Source organism: Lissotriton vulgaris, unplaced genomic scaffold (assembly GCF_964263255.1).
Source record: "Lissotriton vulgaris unplaced genomic scaffold, aLisVul1.2 SCAFFOLD_1644, whole genome shotgun sequence".
Lineage (NCBI taxonomy): Eukaryota > Metazoa > Chordata > Amphibia > Caudata > Salamandridae > Lissotriton > Lissotriton vulgaris.
In genome coordinates this window covers 126,475-152,539 of record NW_028246115.1, presented here as the reverse complement: position 1 = coordinate 152,539, position 26,065 = coordinate 126,475, and the positions used below count along the sequence as shown (strand labels likewise).

The following is a 26,065-nucleotide window of genomic DNA, read 5'->3' as shown; positions in this document are numbered from 1 at the left end:
ACGTTCCTGTTCAAAAGTCGACAGTGCAATTTCCAAAGAGTTCAATGTTATCCTACAGAAGAAAACAATAATGCAGTTATACAGGTAAGTATCCAACTTACAAATTCAGTCTTCAGGACCCAACGTCAGCAAAAAGCAAGGGTCAGGTGAGTACCAAAACTGCACCACCAACAGCACAGGGCGGCCGGGTGCGGAGGTCAATATCGGAGTTCAGCCCAATGCGTTTCAATGGAGACTAGGGATGCTCGAAGCTACACTGTTTGCAGAAAGGTAAATCGGTCAAAGAGGCCAAGCTTTGAGGGTTAGAGCAAGTACAAGGAGGGCCACAAAGCAGCCCCAAACATACACCACCAGCGGCAGGGGGCAGCCAGGTGCAGGGTGCAAATTCAGCGTCGGACGCCCAATACTTTTTAATGCAGAACTTGCTTCAGACATACAGGCAGCAGGTGTCGCATCGGAGGTTGCAGGAGGGAGACCACCACAGCAGAGTTGTAGGGGGTCATAGAGGCACAGTCGATTCGGCTCACAAAGGCTCAGTGACTTCAGGTGCAGGGGTGCCTTAAGAAGTCGGAGTCTTCTTACCAGAGTCGGTTGCTGTAAGGGGGAGCCTCTGGATTCAGGCTGCAGGTGTAGTTGTCGAGTCCAGGAGGGGTCAGCCAATGCTGGGCTTGAGGTAAGGATCGCTTGCGAACCTGTTCTAGATCGGTCCCAGGATGCTTTTTTCCGGTTCAGGCAAGACCTGGCTTGGCAGTTCGGGCTGGACTGTTCCCATGACACACAGGGTCAAGACTGATTTGTATATAGCTGGGTCTGAACTGAGGTAGCTAAATGAGCTAAAGAAGGATGATGGATTCAACCCAGATCTGTGACTGGGGGTGAGTGTCTGAAAAGTTTCAGCGCTCCATCCATCATCTCCTTGTGTTTGCTTAGATCAGTGGGCCACCTGAACATGGGCAGAAGCTCTCATCCCAGGGGTCCAGAAACAGGTCTGCTGGTGCCAGGCTGCCCACAGCCAGTCTGTGAACACACCAGAGTTGGTAGTTTTTCAGGGGGCACCTTTGAGATGCCCTCTATGTACATAGTTTGATAAATCCCACACTGGCATCAGTGTGGGTTTATTGAGAGTAGTTGGGTACCAAATACTCTTGTGTTCAGTGAAGCCATCATGGTGCTGTGCAACTCACGTTGTTGAGTTTCCAGCCTATGTACTCTCTATGGCTTCCCTGGCACTTAAAACATTAAGAAATAGTCCCCAATATTGTAAGGGTATATCTGCTCATACGGCTATGCCCACACCTGGGATATAGTGCACCTAGCCATAGGACTGGTAAAGACTGCTCGAGGGGTGGCTTATCTATATCTTAGGCAGTGCTAGTTGGCATGGCACACAGGCAGTGTGCCATGACGACTTGGTTATTTAGTCTTCACCATGCCATGCAAGCTGCAGTGGCAGTCTTTATGGCCCAGGTGAGGAGTCCTAGGGGACGTTCTTCAGTACCAATGCCCTTGTACCCAGGTACCATTTACTAGGAGCTTACAGGGGAACTGAAGGACCATTTGTAGAATAGTTCTTCGGGAAGAAGCACTGGGACAGGGGACCTAGCTGACAGGGATCCGATGAACTACAAACAAAACCGCATCAATAACGGCCACAAAGTAGGGGCTAACCACGTCTAAAGAGGCACTTTCTCACAACAACCTTCTGTATCTCGATTATCTTGGATTATTACAAACCCCATCATTAAAAAGAACACCAGTATATTACCTAAAATATGAATGTACCTGAATTATAATTTCTCTGGTGTCACCTCATACCTCACTCACCTTCCTAGAGTGCTACCAACAAATCATGCATGAAGTAAGATTTTGACATTTCAGTCCAATCCCTCCCACTTTTTTTGCACTTTTTTTTAAGGTGCAAGCAGCTTCAATTTGCACTGCGTCAGCTCTTTTCTCTATAATACACTTTCATACGTTTTAATTTACTGCACCGAGATGGGTACCCACCATCTTGGAAAGTTAATTCATAGTACAAAAAACATAAAAATAAAAAAAATCGCAACCAAAGCATAATTTCATCACTCTGGCACAGTCATCATCATCAATAATTTTTTTTTCCGGTTTCAAATAATAAAAGCACACAATAAATATAATATCCCATAAGAAATCGAATGGAAATAAAAACAGACCAAACCCGGCACAGCGGGTAGATTAAAAGAACTAGTGTCATTGGAAATACAAGCAGACCATGGACTACGCATTACATAAATCGTACATCAATAAAGAACAAAACACCATGGGCTTTGCAAGTGGTACGATTATGGGGAACAGGCTAGTTACTCAAATCTAAATCTAACTCGGATAGCAGGTTTTAAAAATTCAAGTACATAGAACACAGTGCTACCTGTCAACATTTGTAGATAAATAAAAGCAGGACGTGCTTGCGTAAAATTAGCTCTTTTCAAGATTGGGATTATGAAAGACTGTTTAGGGGCTTCATAAAAACTACAAAACATCATAACATGAGTCATGTCCTGTGGAGATTGGCCATCGCAGCCACAGGACAGCAGGGTTTGGCCCTTGATACAGCCTCTAGGATGAGCAAGAAGGAGATGGAAAAGGTGAACCCGAACCTCGTGAGCAAGAATCTATCATGCAAATTTATGAATCCCAGTAGGTAAGGCTCTGCCGCCTTGGTAGTTTTTAACATGATGAAAATGGTGTACACTAGGCTTTAGGAGCTGCCTCTCTTCCCTTGCCATAACCCTCTTCTCCATGAAGCTCGCCTTTATGAAGTTCATGTCACTCTTGGTTATCCGGTCCAGGTTAGTGAAAGATCACGCCTCCCCACGTCCGTTAAGGAGTCTTCAATACACTTCAACCATGATATCCGCGAGGCGGGATCAAGGGCCAGACAATTGTTTAAAATGAGGTTGTTTAATGTTGTCCCCTCACCGGCCCAAATTTTTAACCATAATGAGACAGGGCGTATCTCTATCATTAGGCCTGGGCGGCAAATTCCGTTCAGCTTGCAGAATTTGGGTAATTTTGCTTTCCGCGGAATTGCCAAAAATACCGCGATCCACGGCTTTGCGGAATTTTTTGCTTGTTTGCACTTTCAAAATGCGTGTTAACAAGATATTTCCCCCGAGCACGCAAACAGTGTTTGCGAACAGGAAAACAGCATCGCGAACGGGCAGAACAAACAATTCGGCGTGTTCGCTGAACTCTGCGTGCTCGCAGAGATTTTTAACCGTTTTGCGGAGCGCGATTACGCAAATTTCACCCACCTCTAGCTGTCATATCAGTAATGTATTTCATGCCAGTCTCTTAATGTATTATGAATGAAGGGGTGCCTGCAGGGACCGATAGGAACCATCTCAAGAACTTTTCCACAATTTGAAAGTACTCTGTGTTAGTATAGTCTCAGATTTCACTGCCATTTAATACCTTAGAGAGACACTTGGCACTATATAGATTTGATAGTGCTCCCACAGGCCTTTTCCCCAGTCAATTGTAAAATTAAATATGGCTGCGATCCCTCTGGAGAGAATGTTTCTCTTGCAAGTGAATTGGGGCCCCCATTTCACTTTCTCGTCCAATGGAACTCCTAGATAAGAGCAAACTCTCGTTCTTGGGACTGTAGTTTACCCTACCATAAGGTATATGGCCTACTCGGGTGGGCCCCTATTTGAATGATATAAGTTTTAGAGTTCTTAACCATGAGGTCCTGCTCCACCATAAACTGAACAAAGGAGTTAATTAACGTTTGTAGCCCCCGTTTTGTCCTGGCCATCAGGACGGCGTTGTCTGCATACAGCAGGACGGGAAAACTATGACTTCCTGCCTGCGGAAAATCCACCCTGGTCTCTATGAGGGTCTTCTCTAGACCATTTATGTATATATTGAATAGGAATGGGGCCAGGATACAACCCTGCCTTACCCCTCTCCTGATAGGGAACAAGCGTGAGGCCTTCATGCTTCCAGAGTAACGCACAGCCGCCCTGGTATCTAGGTAAAGGTCCCACAGGAAAAGGACTATTTCCTTGTCCGCCCCCCAAAAGAGCAGGGTCTGCCACAGCCTGCCTCATTTTATGCAATCAAATGCGAAAGAGTGGTCCATAAAGGCCAAGAAAAACAGTACCAGAGCACGTAACTGTGTACTTGTAAACTATCAGGAAGAGGTTCAGACATTGCTCTATAGTTTAGCGACCGGAACGAAACACGTATGGAGTGTCTGACAAAATGTTGCTCCCTGCAGCCCAGGTGGATAGTCTATCTAACAGGATTCGTCCAACCACCTTGACCACAGATTCCAACAGGGAAATGGGCCTATAGCAGTGTGTGCTCTCTCTATTCCCTTTTTTAATAACGTGAACAATGGTAGAGGTGGCCCATGAAGCCAGGCAACCAGCCACAACAGCCGCATTAATAACAGCGGTAAGCACCAGGGCCCAGAACTCCATGTTGGACATGTAAAGGTTGGGCAGAATGTTGTCCAGACAGGGGGTCTTGTTTCGCGCATGCTCGCTATTCCCATCCTCACCTCTTTCTCAGAGACGGTTAGCAAAGACCTTTCATATGTTCCTGTAAATGCTAAGATCTGGGCCTTAGTACACCCAAACATACCCTCATAATGACCGACCCAGTCATCCTCTGTAATGTGCGCATCGAGAGCACTAGCAGTCCCCTCCCAGGATTGGGCTGTTGATGATGCCCCAAAACTTAGTGCTGTTCCTAATGGTACTAGGCTCCATTAGTATTCCCCAGGCCTCCTCCTTCAAGGTTTCTTTACGTTTTTAAGGGCAGTTTTATTTTGTATTCTACAGGTTCTGACTAGACCTTTGTCTTTTGGGACGGCATGCAAGGCCGCCTTAAGGGACCTAGCCTCACGAGAACAGGATATAAATCACCATCTTGGGCCCTGACTCGGTTGTTCAGGGCGGGGATCGACCGTAGATCAGCAATGGAGCAGGAAATTGATTCAAAAGCATTAACCCCTTGTGCGTCCGAATGCCACTGGGCCGCCAGACAGATCTGGATTTCATCTTGGCTATTGGCTAAAAATGACTCGCGAAAAGGGCCTGCAGTAATCTGTGCCCATTTAAGCCTCCTGCCCCAGTCTGTGGGCTGAAGGGCACCTCCACCCCTAATTCCCTTCTTAAGACCGAGAAAAATCCATCTGGTTTTAAGACACAGAGTGTTATGGTCACTGTAAATACTTGTGTTGATTGTGAAATTATATGGAATGGAGGGATGGAGACAAGTATAAAGTCCATAAACAAGTCATTACCATGGCCTTTAAAGGTTGGTGTGAGTGCTCTGTGCGGGGTCCAGCATATCCATTGCAGAGTGTAGATCAAAATCTTATATTAGGGCATTAACAGGATCTCCCTGCCTGTGATGTTCAAAATGCCCTCCTGGATGGTGTGGACAGTCAGAAACCCCTAAACCCTGGGTTTTCGGATCCCCGCCAGGGTGAACAATGAAATCACCTACCAGCACAGTGTTAGGGGTGTAGCTTGTAGAGGTACTAAAGTCGTATAGAAATTTACTTAACAGTGCTATGTTACATGTCTCAGGATAGGAGGAAACAGCATTATAAATATTTAAGAGCAACAGACATCTAGACCCTCGTGAGAAGAGCAAGGCCTGCAGGCATTGATTATCAGTCTTGAGTTCAGCTATTCCATATTTTAGACTAAGAGAGGCATTAACCACAAGTCCCCCCTTAGATTGACCGGAGCTGGACGGACTTGCAGGGGCAAAGAAAGTTTTTTACCCTACCAACAAAAAGATTGTCCACAGCCCTAGTCTCCTGCAAGCAAATAATGTCAAACGTCTGGACGAAGCTACGCCACTCTGGGACTTGGAACTTGCTTACTAAACGGCTATGTTCCAGGAGATAAGGGAGAAGTGTGTTGTATCCCTGGAATGATGGCCTAAGGTTTCTCGTACCCCTTGGTTTATGCGATCCGGGCATGGGGAAAACGACACAGGAAGCAGGGGCACCGGTCTTCCCAGTCAATCATAGTCATCAAGGAGGCCCAAGGGGGCAAAGCGTTGAAGGTTAAAACAGGCGACAAAGCCGGATGCCGCTCATAGGATGCAGTGCTCAAAAGTCTCCTCTGGAAAGGTTGATTTTGTGTTAGTGCCAGGAACCTTGGTCTATAAAAGAAGCCAAGAGGAAGGGCCATTATCGAGGTGGCTGGGCCTGTGGAAACATAAGCATTAACCACATGGAGAATTCTCTCTACTACGTGGAGCTGATTAAAGTTAATGATCACACAGTCCCAATCGCTGCTCTTTCTTGGCCCTCCTATCTTGTCTTTTGATAAAAACTCCTGTTCCTGGATGGTTTGAGGTTAGGGGATCCTCCTAAGGCATTTCGCCTTGGCGCCCACCATCGAGCATGTGTGTTTAGTCCCAGCCCCTAGGCCACTACCAGGGTAAGTAACCAACTTCCCAAGTCCGGGCAGAATGACGGGCGCTGGATATGCCTGAGCTCGTCATGTAAAAGGGGATTCAGCAAATATCAGCACAGGAGGGGGATCAGCTTAGCACCCAAGGTGTTAAGGACCCCTGCTGCTCTCTTCAGGAAACAGTCCATGGCTGACATTGCAGGGGCCAATTGGGATGCTGTGGTAGTCTTCCACTTACCCGTGAGGCCAGAGACTAAATAAAGGAACCATCCCTGATGTTTAGGGGTTAGTGTAATAATGAAATAATTGTAATAGGACTGGGTTGTACCAAGGGTCAAGAAGACCGTACCCTCCGTAATCTACAAGCGGCCCCCTTCCTTGTTGGCTGCACACAATCCACGGCAGGCAAATGCCCACCGCAACGAAATCCAAAGTACGTCTCAGGCTCTGTCCTCCACTGGAGCTGCCGCAAAACCAAGAGAGGTGGCCCAGCCCAGCTTCCTTGTAGTGTATTGTATTGTATTTGCATTTATATACCACTTACTACCCCTGTAGAGGCATCAGATCGCTTTTTCGGCGAGTAGTGCGCTACTCCGGAACCCATAAAGAATTAGTGTTGAATTAGTATATTGAAATATGAAAGTAATTTCAGTGGTGGATAGGTTAGTCAGTTATTTGGATTGAGAAGGATAGCGGAGGGATAGAAGACGGTTAAAGATTAACATTTATTCCCGTTAGGGATAAATAGGCGAGATTATAGTAAGCAGTTCAAAAAGTCTACCAAACTGCGGATCGCGTACAGTTCATGTGAGGAAGGCGCGTGAGGCAGGTGCATGCACATCAAACACCATCGGCCTCTGCATCAGACTTCATCACCCTCACACCCCCACACTCGCACAACCCCACTCACCCTTACACACCCTCTCACCCTCACACACCTTCATACCCTCTCACCCTCACACACCTTCATACCCTATCACCCACCTTCATACCCTCTCACCCTCACACACCTTCATACCCTATCACCCACCTTCATACCCTCTCACCCTCACCCACCGTCATACCCTCTCACCCTCACCCACCGTCATACCCTCTCACCCTCACCCACCGTCATACCCTCTCACCCTCACACACCCAATCACCCTCTCACCCTCACACACCTTCATACCCTCTCACCCTCACACACCTTCATACCCTCTCACCCTCACACACCTTCATACCCTCTCACCCTCACACACCTTCATACCCTCACACACCTTCATGCCCTCACACACCTTCATACCCTCTCACCCTCACGCCTCACACTGCTGAACCCCTCACATTGCTGCACGCCGCACACACGCCGCAACACTGCTGCATTACTCACACTGCTGCACACCACACACTGCTGCACGCCACACACTGCTGCACGCCACACACTGCTGCACACTGCTGCATGCTGCACCACACACTGCTGCACACTGCTGGACGCCGCACACTGCTGCAAGCCACACACTGCTGCACGCCACACACCACTGCACGCCACACACCACTGCACGCCACACACCGCTGCACGCCACACACCGCTGCACGCCACACACCGCTGCACGCCACACACCGCTGCACGCCACACACCGCTGCACGCCACACACCGCTGCACGCCACACACCGCTGCACGCCACACACCGCTGCACGCCACACACCGCTGCACGCCACACACCGCTGCACGCCACACACCGCTGCACGCCACACACCGCTGCACGCCACACACCGCTGCACGCCACACACCGCTGCACGCAACACACCGCTGCACGCAACACACCGCTGCACGCAACACACCGCTGCACGCCACACACCGCTGCACGCCACACACCGCTGCACGCCACACACCGCTGCACGCCACACACCGCTGCACGCCACACACCGCTGCACGCCTCACAACACCACTACATCACTCAGGAACACCAACACATCACTATAGGACACTGTTGAACTTGGCCCTTCTGGCAGGTTCACCCCTGAACTTTTTGCTTTTACCTTGTGACCTGGTGTTAGTGATTTTTGGCTTCTGCCCACTTTACCACTGTGTCCCAGGGTAAAGTGCGTGCGTGTGGTAAGGTTTGCCTGCCCTCCCATAGGAATGCATTGGGAATGTATGTGTCCCTGGTAGTTCCTGATGCGTGGGGAGTGCAGGGGCGAGTTGGGTATGTGCGGACTCGTGTGATTAAATGCTGTACAATGATGTGTGCGGCGTTATTGTGTCTAGTGTGGAAGTGCCACTTCTAGAAGTTGGCATGTCTGTGCAATTTATGTGAAATGGCTGTCTGGCTTGTGATTAGCTGGCTGGTGAGCCTGGCTCCAGGAGTCAGGATGGGTCTGCCCCGGTGGTGTATGGAGAGATCTGCATAATTGATGTGAGGGAGGAGTGCGCCTGGCACCTGAATAGGGTTGGGCTTTCCCCACACAATGCTGGCTCCGCCCCCTGTGGTGCGTCTGATGACCCTAGCCTGGCCAGTGAATGGTAAGAGGGACGGAGCACATCAGAGTGCTCCAAAGCCAGCTGCAACTGGTGTTCCCCCACCCTGCACCCTGAGACAAAGGATTTAAGTGTATAAAAAGGGGCTGGGACCCCAAGTAAAATGGTCTTCCCTGATCCTACCTTGAGGGGGACCTGCTGCTGCTGGGCGCCGGGAGGACCGCCACTGGGGACTGTCTCCCTGCCTGGAGGGGCCCTGTGAGCTGGCCCAGCCTTTGCCCGCCCCCCCTTTTGCCTGCATCCCAAGGACTTTTTCCCTGGACTTTTGGGGACATTCAGTCCTAGCGCCTTGAAAGCGCTTCATTTTCGAGGAGCTACTTCCTCTACCGAGGGAATCCCGCCGTGGGGATTCCCCTGCAAGTGCCGTTTATCCAGCAGGTGCCTACCCTGCCTCTGAGCACTGCAACGCTTGAGCGGGTGCCCACCCCGCATTGCGGTATTTGTGTTTGCTATCATTTGTGCCCATTTGTATTTTTTGGTCCTAGCGGGTGCCCACCCTGCTTTATAGTTCTCAATTCGGAGGGAGCCTACCCCTCATTTGCCCAGAGAACGACGAGATCCCCGCCGCGGCCCGTCTGGTTGTGGGCGGGGCCTGGACGGAAACGGAAGCAACGAACTTGGCGGTGGGAGCAGGGCTCCCGTGTGAGGAGGAGAGCCCTGCCAGTGCGCATTAAAGCCCTGGGTCCCAGGAGGGGGCCTGGGTGAAGAGGCAGTACAGACGAACTTCCCAGCGAGGCTCCTATGAGGGAAACGGAGCCCCGCATGCTGCCCCGATGAAGCTCCGCGTGTACTAGCAGCCGGGACAAAGAGGAGCCTTCCCCTACCCTGCCGCCGACCGGAGGAGTGCTGCCGAAGAACTCCGGTGAGTTGTGCAGAACGGGTGCATTTTTCAGGGCCCACAAAGCCCAGTGGTGGCCGTGCCTGTGTCCTTCAGCGGCCCCAGGGAGCGGGCCGCTGCAGTTTGGAAGCCTTTGTTTTCCGAGTCCTCTGAGGGGGGATTCCAACGTTTGGGGGCATTCTGATATTTCAAGCCCGAGAGGCTCCAGCATCCACTAACGTCTCAGGGGCATTTCGGGTGGTAGAGCGGCCCCGGCTGGCAGCGGGCCGCCCTCCCCCCCCCCCGTGTTGGCAGCATTTTCGGCATTAAGGGCCCACGAGGCTTCAGGGGGCATTTCTCTTTAGAGCCCACGAGGCTCCCATGGTGTTTTGGGCCCCATTGTCTCCGTGAAAAGCCCAGAGAAGATCCCCAGCTTCCCAGCACTTGAGGGCAGCTGCTTCGTTTAGGCCTTGAATCCTTCCTTGGCTGCCTGCGCAGCCTGCCCTAACATTTTGAAACCAGGGCGTTTCAGCCCCTGAGAGGCTGAGTTGGCACGGGGACAGTTCCATGTGTTGTGCCCTTGCGTGGGGTACATGTTTATGCCCTATGTGATCTTTTGTGCGATTGTGATTACCTGCCTAATGTGATTTCTGATTCATGTGTAATGTCTTTGTGCCTATACCTCTGAATGTATTGTTATGCTTAGGGGGTTGTTTTTCCTAGTATAGTTATGCTAGTGAGCTCATGGTTCCCTGCGTAATATTTGCCTATGGTGTTTAGGGTTGCGTAGTGTGTACTTACCTTTTATCAGTGGTTACTAGTTGTGTGCTACATTTGCTATTTGGTGCTACAGTTATTATAGGTGCTATGTGCTAAGCGTAATTCCTACAAAGTGCTAATTCTACCAAGTGCTAGTTCTAAAAGTGCTTATTCCTGACAGTGGTCCATGTGGCCCTGTCCCATGTATATAATCCCCTGTAAATTCTGCCGGTGCCAGTGGCACATTGTAAAGTGTGTGTTTACTATCTAATGTTTTTGGTATAATACAAAGGCTATTTTTATATATAACCTTGTTTCCTTTGTGGTGGGCCTTGGATGTTGTTGCTGGGTGCGCGCGCAAACGCTTTACACATCGCCTCTGACATAAGTCTGACTGCTCGTGCCAAGCTACCAAGGGGGTGAGCAGGGGTTATCTTGGCGGGTGACTTCCTTGCCCTGACGTAGAATGGTGGTTTCTACCTGGCTTTGGCGCAAGCCTCAGCCAACCGGAAATCGACATTTCTAACAGACACCACCACATCACTCTAGGACACCACCGCATCACTCGGGGACACCACCGCATCACTCGGGGACACCACCGCATCACTCGGGGACACCACCGCATCACTCGGGGACACCACCGCATCACTCGGAGACACCACCGCATCACTCGGGGACACCACCGCATCACTCGGGGACACCACCGCATCACTCTGGGACACCACCGCATCACTCTGGGACACCACCGCATCACTCTGGGACACCACCGCATCACTCTGGGACACCACCGCATCACTCTGGGACACCACCGCATCACTCTGGGACACCACCGCATCACTCTGGGACACCACCGTATCACTCTAATACACCACCGCATCACTCTAATACACCACCGAATCACTCAGCCCAACCACATCACTCAGCACCTCAACAGCATCACTCAGCACCACAACGGCACTGTCCTTGCTTGCTACCAACAAGCATTGCCATAGCCAATAGGACTTGCATTAGGAAAGTGTAAGCTATTGGCTTTGTGAATAACATTGCTATTAATTTATATATTTTCAAAGTCAAGACATATGAAAAAAATTATCATTTAGAATACCAATAGCTCACACTTTCCTAATGCGAGACCTATTGCATTGCAAATGCTTGTTTGGTGAGTAGCATGCTACTCCGGAACCCATAAAGGTTTAGTGTTGAATTAAAATAGTGAAATATGAAAGTAATTTGAGTGGTGGATATTAGTTAGTTGGATTGAGAAGGATAGCTGAGGGGTAGAAGAGGGAAAAAAGGTCTGTATTTATATAGTGCTTGATACCCCTGATGGGGTTTAGAGGCGAGTTAGTATAGTGAAGTATGAAAGTAATTTGAGTGGTGGATATGTTAGTCAGTTATTTGGATTGAGAAGGGTAGCGGAGGGATAGAAGAGGGAAAGGTTTGTATTTATATAGCGCTTGCTAAAGCGTTTTTTCAGTGAGTAGCATTCTACTCTGGAACCTATAAGGGATCAGTATAGTGAACTATGAGTGGATATGATATTCAGTTATTTGGTTTGAAAAGGATAGTGGAGGAATAGAAGACGGAAGGATTTAGTCATTTTTTTGTTTCGGAGGTCCTAGCAGTAGGAGGAGGCTTGGGATGAGTAAAAGGGATGTGGAGGAAAAGAGTCAGAGGGAAGGGTTTAGAAAGGCTTGTTTTGGGGGAACTGTATAGTAAAAGAGGTATGAGATGATGCAAGGCGGGGTAGGGAGGAGTCTAGAAAGGGTTATTTGGGGGATCATAGTAGTAGAAAGATTTGAGATGAGTCAAAGTTGAGGTAGAGGATATATTGAGAGAAGTATAGGGTGAGAAATAGGGTAGTGCATTGAATATGCTTAATTAGAAGAAAAGTAATAAATATATAGCTCCATAAGTACATGGAAAGTATATAGATGCATAAAGGAGGCAAGTATATGTAGATTAAAGATATTGATAGAGGTATTGGGTGAGAAATAGGGTAGTGCATTGGAAATAGAAGTAGACAGAGGTTTGAGATGAGTCAGAGTTGAGGTAGAAGATATATTGAGAGAGGTATAGGGTGAGAAATAGGGAAGTGCATTAGATATGCTGAATTAGCAGAAAAGTAATATATAGATCCAAGTACATGGAAGGTACATAGATGCATAAAGAAAGTAAATATATGTAGATTAAAGATGCATTAAATAAATTCCAGCTTTCAAAATCTGTTGTACTTAAAATAAATGTTATCAATTGGTGTTAAAAAACTTTTTCTACGCATTTACACAAAGCGATCCACATTATAGGTACATATCTGTAGTAGAAATAAATGCTTATATACAGAGGGAATATAAACATTGAGGGCAAATGAAAGCTAGGCTTTTTTTTAAATGTACCTAAATCTCTGGGTTTATGGATAAGGGGGATTTGCACCTATCTAAATCCAGGATTACCAAAACCCTAATGTTTTTTCAAAGCATGTTTACTGAAGACGGACTTAAAATAGGAAATCAAAAGTGTAGAGAAATTCAATAAATAAATCTACTTCCATACTCACACTTATTTCAATGAAAGCAGTACCCCCAAGCATGAGTGGCACCTACAACCAGGAAAATGAGCGGCCTAAGAATTTGAATGTGGAAAGCACAAGAAAAAAGCTTCAAATTAGGTTAGGTTTTTGGATGTGGGTAGCTGCTATATTTAGGCCTGGAGTCAACTGGCACTCAGGGAAACCAAATCTCAGACAATTCTGAAAGCTAGACACCCAGTGAGTCCAGAGCAATGAGGCTTGTGTGGGAGCCTCCACTTTTTCTTCACCAATATGCCTTGCAAATGTTACATTTTGGGTAAAAACAGGACTACCTAATGTTTCTGTGACAGAAAGTTTGGGAATTTATGGGGAACAGCAAAAATGACACTACCTCATGCTTCCACACTTCTAAGGATAAAAATAGTTTCTCATGTATATGGGTGTGCCTTTCGTTACGGGTAGGAGCAGGCAAATATTGTCGCATAAGAGGCCAATATAATGTCAATGTGGTCTTCACAAGGTTGGTAAACCCACCTGAATGTGGGGTATCATTTTTATAAGGAGGCGTTTGAGAACATTGGACGGATATAAAATTTGCTGTGAACTAGAAGTTCTGAAGTCTTCAGACACAGAAGTGAGGTTACGTTTTTTTTTTTTTAACATATTTTGATATTTACAGGGGATTCCGGTTAACAAACCGTGTTGGAATTAATGCAAAACATGTTTTCCTAGATTCACTTGAGTCTCTAGTTTTCAGAAATTTCTAGGGGAATTATGTTTCCACAGATGTCAGCCGACCGCTGGCAAAAATACTGCTGATCTCCACCAGGGAAGCTCCCGCCCATCAAAAACATTCCCTGGGTGCAGTATGCAGATCCCTGCGCAAAAACATTGAAAACCCACATGTCGTATACCACACACAGATGATGCAGGAGAAGCAGGTCAAGCCATGACAGGGATATGCTCTTGCCTGAGGAAGAAAAGAGGAAACCACCAAGTTCAAAGCATTTCCTGATCAGCTAATCAGGGTGAGGAAAGTCTGGCATCCAGCGATAGAAACATTAGGCTCTGTAGATTTTTAAATATTAGGTAGTGTCCAGAGATGATACCTACAGTAAAATAGAGAGAGGCCCAACGCCGGTGTTTCCTTTTATTTGTATTACAAAATGTCTGAATACACTGCACCCAGTTTATTGCTCAGCCATCATGAGTCAAAAGAGATCTCATCTATATTCATAGTAACCCCTAGCTCAGGAGACTGAGGGAAACATAGATCTGGGTCAGGCATTGGCAGAGATAGGTTCCTGTATGAAGGAGACTGAATGGAATTTCCGTGGTTTTTAAAACATTGCTAAAATCTGACAAATATCATTCTTTACATTCTCCAGGCCAGTGAGTCATGGTAAGGGAGACCTGGCTGCCTCATTATATTCCTTGGGTTGTACCGAAAATATAGTTTCTATACTTTAAATTTAGTCCAGAATTTGAAACAGTGTACGAGGAACAGAGAATCTATTGCAATTTTATGATCTGCTGTTGTATTACATAATTGTGCAGACAATACAGACATTTAGGGCAACAGTTTCTTGATTAGTGTTTAGGTTTGTCGACTTCAGAAATGTGGTAGAATAATGAGCATGTTTATTAACTAATGAAAATATATCATGCTCATATCTCCAGGATTCAATGAGAAATGGATGCAGAGTTAACACCATTCTACGTCAGGAACAGAGGCTTTAATTTGTCTTCTCTATCTTTACTTCAAAATTTCACCCAGATTGATCTAGAGCGGAGGAACTAGGCCAGATTCAAACAGTTATACAATTATCTGCACCCCAAGAAAATAAAGGTAGAGGAGAGTGGTGGGAGTGTACCAGGTACAATCAGGGGGTATAGAAACCCCAATAATGTGGATTTGCCAGAGGTCAGCATCTTGTCTCCAGACTGTGGTTTCAAAATACTTTGCTCTCAAAGGCAAAGTAAGGAGTTTTGGTAGGAGGAGTTCACAGGGCAGGGCCGGTCACTGCCAGCACACAGGAGAAGAAAGAAGAGGTTCACCCAGTGGCGGTGCGTCCATTGGGGGCGTTGCCCCACTAGCCATGGACGCACCTGCCAACGCAACAACATGCAGGCATGCATAATTTAAAAAGTCAGAACCGGATTAGAACGGGATGATTAATCTGAGCAGCGCGCTACCGTCACCCCGGCCGGGAGAAGCCCGACATTATCGGGCAGCGCATAAGAGAGTGGGCCGTGCAGGTGGGGGGGGGGGGGGCAAGCAGAATAGCATTGGCAGTAACTGCGCGCGGGCCAGTCAAAATATTGAGGATGCGCAGTGTGTACGACAGTAACTGTACACACTGCGCATGTGAAATCCAGGAGGCCTCGATATTTTGACTGGCCTGCGCATGCGTACTGTGGTCCGTCCAGCCCCCCCCCATAGCACTCAGAGACTAGACCGGCATGGGACCCGGGCCCCGGTCTCATTATGGGCAAATAGCAGTCTGCTCATAGCCAATCCTGGCGCAGTGGCGCTGTTAACGCTGCGCCAGGATTGGCTGCTGCAGCAGGATGGTGCCACACGTGGGTGTTGGCTGCTCTGCTGCGGCCCGCACTGCATGGCCAATCACCTGTGGCTATTATCCAGCAAAGTCGAGGTGATTGGCCATTACCACGCGTGGCGCACCAAAACAACTAAAAGTGAAACTAACAACAAGTCTAAGTGAAAGTAGAAGTAGACTCATAGACTGGTCAGTGTGAGAAGTTGGCTTGGTATGTGATGCTCACTAATTCTAGTGATCACCTTCTACCATGCCAAACAACCCTTATGATGATTGGTTGTAAGTCAACCTTATAGACCAGCCATCCTAGTAGCGTGGACAAAGCAGTCTTAGGCTAAACTCTGTAAAGGCATGTGAAGCAAGCTGTTTTACCATACACAATCCCCTTGAATATCAAATTAAAGGACACCACTCAGATATATATTAAATATATATATATATTTATTTACTACAAACTCCCCTATACTCTTTATGAGCACAGAAGCAAATACGTTAAAACAAAACACAGTTTAAATATACCAAAGTTGCACAATATGGATGAGCCCTAGCGGCCACCTAAACCATATACTAAAATAGTGGTATAAGAACCACCTAGCTGAAAGGAAGTAGGCCTAGGGCCTGGGGAATCGCTGGAGCTGTTCAGGACTAACAGTGATGAAATCGGGAAAGGCCCGCGGGACTCTGGTGCAGTGCGGAAAGTGCACGCATATACCAATGTTAAGTCAATGGTGCGTAAAAGTTACAAAGTTAGTTATTAAGGAACCTTCCGAGTGACCTAGAAGAATGAAACTTTAGACACAGACACTAGAGGTGTGTACCAGTGTAGGAACACCGGCGTTGCTGAGTTACCTCACCCACAGGAAGCGGGTGCACAGGTGCGAAGTAGTGTCGGGTTTCGTCATGCAGGTCGATGGTGCTTGGAGCTGAAGATGCTGCAGGCGGCTCGATGTGAAGAGTTCCGGTGGATCCAAGGGTGGATCTGAAGTGGTGAAGACCTGAAAGCAGAGGGGACAATGTTCAAAGTCACTAGCCAGTGACTACCGTGGAACCAGGATGGAACCAGGCGATGTCGGGTGCAAACAGGCGATGAGGTGTAGCTTGTCTCCTCAGCCACGTAGACACGAAGAGGTCGAGGACGTCCAGGAGTCGATCACGAGCTGTCCCACGAAGGCTCTAGCTGATGGCGGTGTCGGCAACTTGATTGGAGCAAACAGGCCTTGGCTAATGCAAGCCACTCAGGAAGTGGAAAAAGCTTATCACTCGGACCAGCAAGGCCAGAGCGGGTGCTCCTTTTTACAGGAGCGAGGGCAAGTCTGGAGCAACCAGACCCGCAGTGTAGATTGTAGGTTTCGTCGCCAAGATGGCCGCTGACCACGTGGCAAGTGGCCGGGATGGCGCGTCGAGTGGCACGATGCAAAAGGGCCCCACGCAGATTGTGGAGATGCTGGGGGGCTGATCTTCGGTGCAAGGGCTGCTCGGTTGTGGGGCTTCTCAATCCCCAAAGCACAGCGTTGAGGGTACCTCGGGTGCTGCGCAGTCAGCTTCTCGGGGGTCTTTCGAGATGTCCGGTCCCACGTGTCTCTCAGTGCCTCCACGGGTCCCTTCTTTGCAGGGACTGTGGATCGGGCGGTGAGATGTCTGGGAGTCTGGGTCTCGTCAGGCTCGGGCTCCGGCAGGAGGCGGTGGCAAAGCAGACGTCGAGTTGCAGGATGGTGCCTGTGTTCACAGGGTGGCCACTCCTAGGCCACAAGGGAGATGCTCTTCAGTCTTCTGTGCATCAGAATGTCGAAGTCCAGTCATCTTCTTATTTTCAAGTTGATTCAGGATGATCTGGGGTGCTATGGCACTGCTCCCACTCTTATTCCCAATCTGAGGGGTGGATCCCCTTCTAGGTCCCTCCTCTGGGTGGGACCAGGAAGGGGGGCGGTTACACCCCCTTTCCTTTGTCCAGCTCCTCGCCAGGACTGGGGCTGGAAAGCCCCAGGACCGGTTTGGACTGGCTTATGCACGAGGACACCTTGTGTGCCCCGGGCATGTCTGATTCTATTCAACCCTGTCCTACCCAATACACAAAATCCTGTCTGGGGTGGTGCTTGCACCTCCCAAGGCAGGAAGCCCTTTGTCCAAGCCTCCCTCGCTGGAAGGACTCCCAGCAGCAGGAGGTCAGACTTGTGTCTGTGATGGTAGAATCCATTTTGTGATGCTAAGGCTCTGGTTAACTTTAACCGGGGTTCAGGTTATGTACATGTCGTGTCCCTCTAGAAGGGTGGAATTCTATCCCCGTCGACAGAACTGTCGAGGGGATAGTATTCCAAATCTTATGACACCTTACTCGACATGTTTTGATAAAGCCAAACCAAAGTTAGCAAGTAACCGCGAGGATTATAATGAAGAGTATATGGTATGGCAATATCCCGGAACAGCTAAGGGAGTTGTTCCCGACAGCTGCAGACAGGCTCAGCTCATGCTAGAGCAACATCTCACATAAAACCAAGCACTCTGCCTCCAGGATTGTTAAGGCCTGCCATAGGAGAGACTTATAGGTTAACATGTGACCAGTTAGGTTTAGATATAGGTATACTATATCTAAGTAAGAGGTGATTACACCAACTTACCCCAGCTGAGTGATCAACCAGTTGTGTCAAATATGGAGGCAAGGCCAGGGGTGGCACAATACATGCTGCAGCCCCTGGTAGGCCTTGGCTACACCTATGCCCTGGGTACCTATGGTACACTGTTACAGGGGCCTATAAGGGGAACCAGTTCCAATTGGGTATGCACTTAAGGTACATGGAGTCTATTTTAAGGAGAGAGCAATTAGCCTGGGGCCCTGAATAGCAGGATCCCAGGCCAACTATGTCAAAAACCATCTAAACACCAGGCAAAAAGTTTGGGGGTAACCATAGTCAGATATCCACCTTCCTACAGTCAGTACCACTATACCAGAGTCACTCACAATTCACAAGGAGTCCGTCGTCGTCGTGACTTGTCGTCTTCCTGCTGCCCTGGCCTGGTTGTAACAGAGTGAGTGTGTGTGCACCTACGGTCCAGACCTCACCACCACCGCGACACGGCACCGCGTCCACCGTCCACAGCACAGCACACCACTGTTTCAACTCTCTCTCTGGTTGAGAGCAGTACTGGTTGAGAGGCTTCACCCACCCCGAGCAGTAGTACCTGCATGTTACAGCCGCCCTACAGTTAGCATCAGCATGTGTTGTGTATGTGTTACTTACTGTGTTGGAAACAGTAAACCAAAGATGAAACCGATGGCAGTAGTAAGGTCTGGGATCTGAACAAAATAACGAACAAATCGTCGTTGTGGCTACTGTGGTCCAGAGTATTTTAGTGCCCAGTTTTAGTATGCTGTCAGTGTGTGTCAGTGCCGTGACTGGTGGCCGGTCTTAACACAAAGTCGGACGCGCCGCTGTGAGCGCTTCTCACTCAGCCATGACAGCCAAGCACGGCAGGGACCGTCCGGGATGAGTGGGCCTGGCCTGGACCTGCCTGAGGTCCGACTCCGAGGGTGAGAACTTGAAGGCCTGATATCCGGGGGTTAGACTAGAGTAGAAGGCTGCACGCTTATGGGAAATGAGGATGCTTTCGTTTATTTATTTATTTGTGCGCTTTTATATAGCGCGGACTCTACCCGAAGGTGTCAGAGCGCTTCACAATAGGAACAGAACAGAACATAATTGAACAAAATACAAAAGCAAACGTTACATTAAATGAAGCAATTCCTGGCAGTGGCCGCTGCCTTACCCTTGCCACTAACTGCTTCAAGGGTATTGATGGGGGTCTGGACGGACTCAGAGGTCACGTCATACACTAAGCTCCTGATCAGCTTGGGCAATATTGTTGATATGGGAGATATTGCAAAACACCGGGGCAGTCCATCTTGCCCGGGGCTGGCAGAATCACAAGAAGAGATAGAATTGTGCAGGGTCAGGGAAAGAATGATATACGAGTGCTGGGGTTATATGCATAAATGAGAAAATCTGGGGGAACTGGGTAGGGACTGAGCTTGGCATAGGTCAGAGGAGGAGGGTTGTTTGAGGGACAGAGGGGGATCAGATCGGGGGGGGGCAGGTTGAGTGATTGTGTTGCTATCAGCTTGTGAGAGAGAGAAGGGGAGGACCCAGGTTTCCGTTGTGCTATGATGACTGCTGAGTTTGTTTGTTAGGATATTTAATGTTTGTTGTTCTGGCTTGCAAAAAATTAATAAAACATTTTGAGGAAAGAAATGGTATACTAGTGTGTTGAAAGACTTATGAAGTACATCAAGAACATATGCACCACATAATTTGTCTTGTGAACCCACAAATTATGAGTTTGAGAAGGAATACAATCCGTACATCAAGTTTATATTGAATACCTCTAGTCTTTCTATGGAGCACCTAAGAAAATGTCAGCTATTTTGAACTGACCTTCACCTACTAATGTTCAAGAGACTAAAATGTTTCTTGTATCCACAATTTTCTAATCATCAATTCATCACGAATTTTGCTGAGATAACTTGCGACATTACGCTTGTTTTAAAAATCTAAATTATGAAGAATGAAAAAGCTCTTAATATGTGTAAGCAATTGTTTACTTAAGTACCAAAATGACGTCATCCTGACACTTCAAATAAATGTGTTGCTGAAAGAGACACTTCTCAGTATTTTCGTTATCCCATGTTTTGTCAGAATCTGAACAGAACTATTGAGTATTTGAAGCCATGATCCTGGTGGGAAATATCTGTTGGTTGGGACTAAATGGTTGGGACTAAAAAAAACATTTAAAAACGGAACCAATTATTAAAAAAGTACAGCTTTAGCAAAATCGCCAAGTAGTAATACTCATTCGGCCAGATATGCGCTTTTCTTTGTGTAATAGGATTGTGTAATAGGATTTCCCCATCACCTATATTCCTGATTCAAAGAGAGTGTTGGTGGCAGTATTCGTTGTCTCCTCGTTAACCTGAATCATCATTTATCTATAACCAGCCAGTAATTATTCATCATCAGTGAGTTGCTGGTGCAGTTTAGACTTTTGTAGATAAAGTCAAGATGGCTCAATAAGAGATAGATTGACAGTTACTGGAAGACTTGATTTTAAAGACTTGATTTTAAAGACTCCCCTTGTTGGATGATTTACCAACAAGCCATTTTTTCCAACAATGCAATTGAAACTGGATGTTACTAAAATGTGTCATAACCTAGACATTTCTGACCATGGGGAAATACACATTTCTTTGACTTTAGGTTGCTATCTTTTTGCGAGCCATTTGTTCAATGTCACATTCAGGAATATGCTCTTGCCTGTCCTATTTGCTCCAACCTAATTCTCCATGTTCTAAAGCGTTCAGATAGTTACAGCTGTCACCACCAGTAGCTCCTGAAACTTGCCATATGATTTCTACAGAATTTATAATGGATCTTCAACTTAAGAAGGATATTTTGTGATAGTGGTTACTCTAGACACAGTTTCAAAGATGGCTCAAGTTTCTTCTTTTCTATGGTTAAGAGGTCCGGGGTGTGAGGGCTGCAGAGTGTGAGGGTCTGTGTTCCAGGATGAGTGGGCCTGAGGTCTTCGGTTTGAGGGCTTGAGCCCAGAGGCCGAGAGAAAGCAGGCAGCAGAGTGTGAGGTCCCGAGGTCCTGGGGTGCAGCAATGTGAGGGTCCATGGCCCTGGGGTGACAGAGGGTCAGCGGTGCGGGGTACTCACCAGGAAGTAGGCCGTGCAGGCCTCGAGGCCTGGGTGTGTGAGGGCCGGAGGTCAGAGGGTGTGAGAGATGCAGACTGTGAGGGCTTGAGTTCCTGGGTATGAGGGAGTTCCTGGGTATGAGGGCCAGAAGTCCGGAGACAGAAGGCAGCAGAGTGTGAGGATCTGAGGGCGAGGCCCGTGGGTGAGAGGGGCTGAGGTCCAGGAGTGTGAGGGCCTGTGGTCTGGGGGTGAGCAGAGTGCGAGTGCCTGAGGTCTAGGGGGTGTGAGTGCCTGTGGTCCGGGGGTGAGCTGAGTTTGAGGGTCTGAGAGGTCTAGGGGTGACAGAGGGTGCGAGGGTCGGTTGTGTAGGGTACTTACCACCAGGAAGCAGGGTGTGCAGGCCTCTAGGCCTGGGTGTGCTCGTGCCCCCTGAATATTGAAACCTCAATATTGAGGACTGGCTTTCGAATTAAAATGTTGACAGGTACGTTTAGATTTCCTATCCCTAGCTCCACACATACTTAGGCGCTACGTATATCTTCGGGCACGTAGATTGGCACTGCTGTGCTCCCTTACACGCGTGCGCCTTTTAATATTCCCAGTATTCTCGTCCCAGGATGTTGGTGGTGTGATATCAGGGGTTCAATCCTAGGGGTGGGGGGGCAGCTGTCACTGGTGCAGCAGGTGCAGTGGCACAGGGGCTCACGGTGTCAGGGCCCCTCCCCTACACTCCACATATGACTGTGTCCTTATCTTCCATGTAAAGCACAGCCTGTGTGAACTTTTGACCTGTGTGTGTTAGTACGTCAGTAGTAATTGTGTGGTCCATTATTAGGGCAAGGCCACATCCTATAAACAATGTTTGGGTCCACCGTCTAAAGCATTTGAATTTTCCAGCACTATTACATGTGGCTTGTAAATATATTTGGGCAGCGCTATTCGAATTTGTCAGCCATAACAGCGGGTAGCAGCCAGTATTTTCATTGGCACAGCCTACAGGTTGCGCCTTTGGGACCTTATAAATGTTTAGCCATGCAACACTTGTTGTTGCACCAAGGATATTGTTAATGTTTTTCCTAGAGAGAGATCAGAGTTTTGTGTAATGGAAGTTTTGACTCATGGAAAGGTAGCAGAGAAGGTTAATGGGCCTGCTGCAAAGAACATGTACCTGATGCAGATCACAAAATGCTGTAAATAGGTCAGTGAGTCACTGCATTTCTCAGATAAATTATTTTGTCACTTGCAGTTCGTAAGTAAAAATCATAACATACAACAGTGAACTATTGAAAACTGCAAGGTTAAAATTGTAGCATTATGCTCCCCCCCCCCCCCCCCCCCTAGTCTTTGTTTGATTACCCTAATGTCTCAAAAATAAATTGTTATATTTTTATTTCCAGCACCTGGTAAAGCCTGACAACCTGAACCTTTACCTAACTTTTTGGGCAATTTTTGAAGAAAGAACAAGAGGCCCCAACCTCCTTGCTGCTCTTTCATCCCGGCTACGACCCAGCAAACAACCGTGTTCAAGGTAAGGAAACAGATGATATTTTTTTTTAGATTGGAGTTAGGGCTATGTTTGTGGTCACTCACTCTACATGGTGGTTGGGGTGGGTGCACATTCTGGACATTGTACCGTGACTGGATGGAATTTACTAATACTGAGCCTGTCCTTAGCCCTGTGCAATAACGGGTATTATAGGCACTATCTATCCTTGCCTAGTTAAAGGCCCTCAAACAGTATCCGTTTCAGTGCCACTATGGCACACAGAGGAAGCAGCCAGTCATGCTGTATGTTTTACCTATCCTGTTGTCCAAAGGGGAGCATAATGTAGGAGAGTAGGGTCTGCTTTCCTATGGTCACCCCATTTTTTTGCTTTTTGCTTTACTGGTTTACAACTTAGAAAGGCTGTGGTCCTTCTAATCAGACCCACAGCCCAGCTGTTCTCTCTCTAAATTCACACAATGTACTTTAGGTGCATTGCCAATTGGGTATTGGGTCACTCTTGTGAGTTCCTGTATAGTGCACCATAGGTACCCAGGGCATAGGTGCACGCAAGGCCTACCAGGGGCTGCAGCATGTATTATGTGCCACCCCTGGCTGGCCATTCAAATGAGCTGTTGCAGCTATATTGCTGTCCTGCACAAGATATATGTATTTGTACTGAAATTTGATATTATTGCACCAAATCTTATACGTTGTACTTTGACTATTGACAGGCTTCTTTCATATTGGTAAAGACAGCATCGGCAAGATGAATACGGTACAAAGATTAATTACACGAGCATTCCATGCACGCCCACTGGAAGATAAACTACAGATAAAGAGGTTAGGACCTGATCGACCTGACCTACAACTCCAAGTTACCCAGGACAGAGGAAAATCTTACAATCGTACATTCTCAAACACCTGGTACACAAAAGCTGATTGGCTTACAGGGTGCCCTTCAAGAAACAGACTGTTCTGCTTCCCCTGCTTGCTGTTTAATGGTGACTTTCCTTGGACAAGAGAAGGCGTGATAGATTTGAAGCACCTGTCTGAAAAAATAAAGAAGCATGCACACACAAGAAAGCATATGGAAAACGTTACAAGACTGGGAATGTTGGGAGACTCACCGATTGAGCAGCACATAAGCGATGCATATCGCCAAACAATACAGAAACACAATCAAACAGTTGATAGGAATAGACACATCCTATCAAAAATAATTGATTGCAATCGTTTCTGTGGTGCTTTCGAACTGGCATTGCGAGGCCATGTTGAATCGGAAGGTTCCACAAATCCTGGAATATTCATGGGTTTTGTAGATTTAGTAGCAAGCATAGACAAGGAAATGGAAGCACATTAAGCAAGTGCTACAGTCTTTAAGGGCACCTCTAAAACGATACAAAATGAACTCCTGGAGTGTATGCTAGAAATAATGAGAAGCCATATTGTCCAAGAGTTGCAAAACACAGACTTTGTGGCTATTGAGGCCGATGACACCACTGATGTGGCCACACAAATGCAGTCCGTATTAGTCTTTCGGTACCTGGACAAGGGCTATAATGCTGTGGAGAGGTTCTATGGTTTCACTCATTTAAAAAACTCCACTGCAGAAACCATTACTGCAGCTATACTGCGTCAACTCAACTTCATTTTTCCAGAGCTGCAGCAAAGAAAAAAACTTATTGCACAAAGCTATGATGGTGCGTCCGTAATGAGTGGAAGCCATGGTGGCGTGCAAAAAAGAATTAGAGATGTCTACCCGAATGCTCATTATGTGCACTGTCACGCCCACCAACTTAATCTTATTATGCAACACGCAGTTTCAAAGATCTCGGAGACACGAATTTTATTCAGGATGTAAGAGGCATGGCCGCATTCTTCTCATGTTCCCCAAAAAGAATGGAAGCACTTCAGGAGATTGTGGACAAAAGGGTTCCGAAGGGAGCCTCAACTCGTTGGAACTAGAACATACGTACAGTCCAACTAATATTTCAATATAGGGAGGACCTTGTGCAATGTTTTGAAGCCACAGAAGCCAAAGAAACCTTTGATTTAAAAAGTCACAGTGAAGCCTGTGGCTTTCCTAGAACACTAAAAGATAGAGAGTTTCAGTTCTTTCTGTTTTTATTTGAAAAGATCATGACAAAGGTCGAGAATTTATACAATCAGTTGCAAGGACGAGACGTAGATACGGTCTCTGGGAAAAGATATACCACGCAGTTTGTCGCAAGCATACACACAGTGAGAGATGAGGTTGACAATTTAGACAGCCAACTGCCAGCGGCTTCAACTTTTTCAAACCACAGGAAAAACATCACCACTCTGGTCCGAAGTACAAAAGAGATCTGTGACATTGTAATTGTGCAGACACAAGACCGTTTTGCTTTCACAAAACATTTGGGGAGTGCCGCATTATTGGAAAGTAAATACTTTGAAAAATATAATGAATCCTTCCTTGAGCATGCTCTGCATGAGGTTGTGGAAGCTTATCCGATGCTCAACCAAGAGGACCTGAAAAGTGAGTTGACAGTAATGTACTCAATGCCTGTGTACCAGAAAGCCAAAGATGGCAGGTAGTTGCTGTCTTTAATTCATGAACTTAATATGGAAAAGACATTTACAGAGACAGTAGCTTTACTAAAAATCGTCATTACAACTCCTATGACAACCTCAGAGGCAGAACGATCTTTTTCCGCCAAAGAGGATTAAGACATTCCTGAGGAACACCATGCTTCAGGAAAGACTCAATGCATTGGCAATGTTCTCTATAGAGAGCAAACTTGTTCAAAATATTGCTGACTTTAACGTTCAAGAAATTGAAAAATTTGCTGCGCTTAAAGACAGGCGTGCTGAATTTAGATACAAAAAGTAAATATGTTGAATGGCGATAGTTTGTGACCTGTTTAGTTGGTTCTTTTGTCGTTTGCAGTTTAAATCAAAAAAGTTGTTTGTTTTGTTGGTGCAGTTTAAATAAAAACAATCTGTGAGGTTCTCAGCATTGTATCTTTAAGTCTGTGATGAAGCTCTGTTGTTATACTGAATAAGCAGCTACCTAGTATGTTATATGACAGCTCTTTAATAATGTAATCCCTGCACTTTCACAATTGCTTTATTAACCTTCCTGCTTTCTCAGATTTGCTTGGAAATGCACCATTTTTCCACTATTTTTTCAAAATTTTCCTCGGGGCGAATTCCCCCGAACCCTCCTACGCTCGCTCGCTACGGTGCAGTATGATTATCAGTTTCCACCCCCACCGCTTTCAAATGTTACAGCCGCCACTGGGTTCC

General features: G+C 47.1%; 1 protein-coding gene across 1 annotated transcript in view; it reads right to left on the bottom strand.

The window, feature by feature from the left end:
* The window catches only part of NUP54 (nucleoporin 54), a 232,520-nt gene that overhangs the window by 151,643 nt on the left and 54,812 nt on the right, over window positions 1–26,065 (bottom strand). The window lies entirely within an intron of this gene.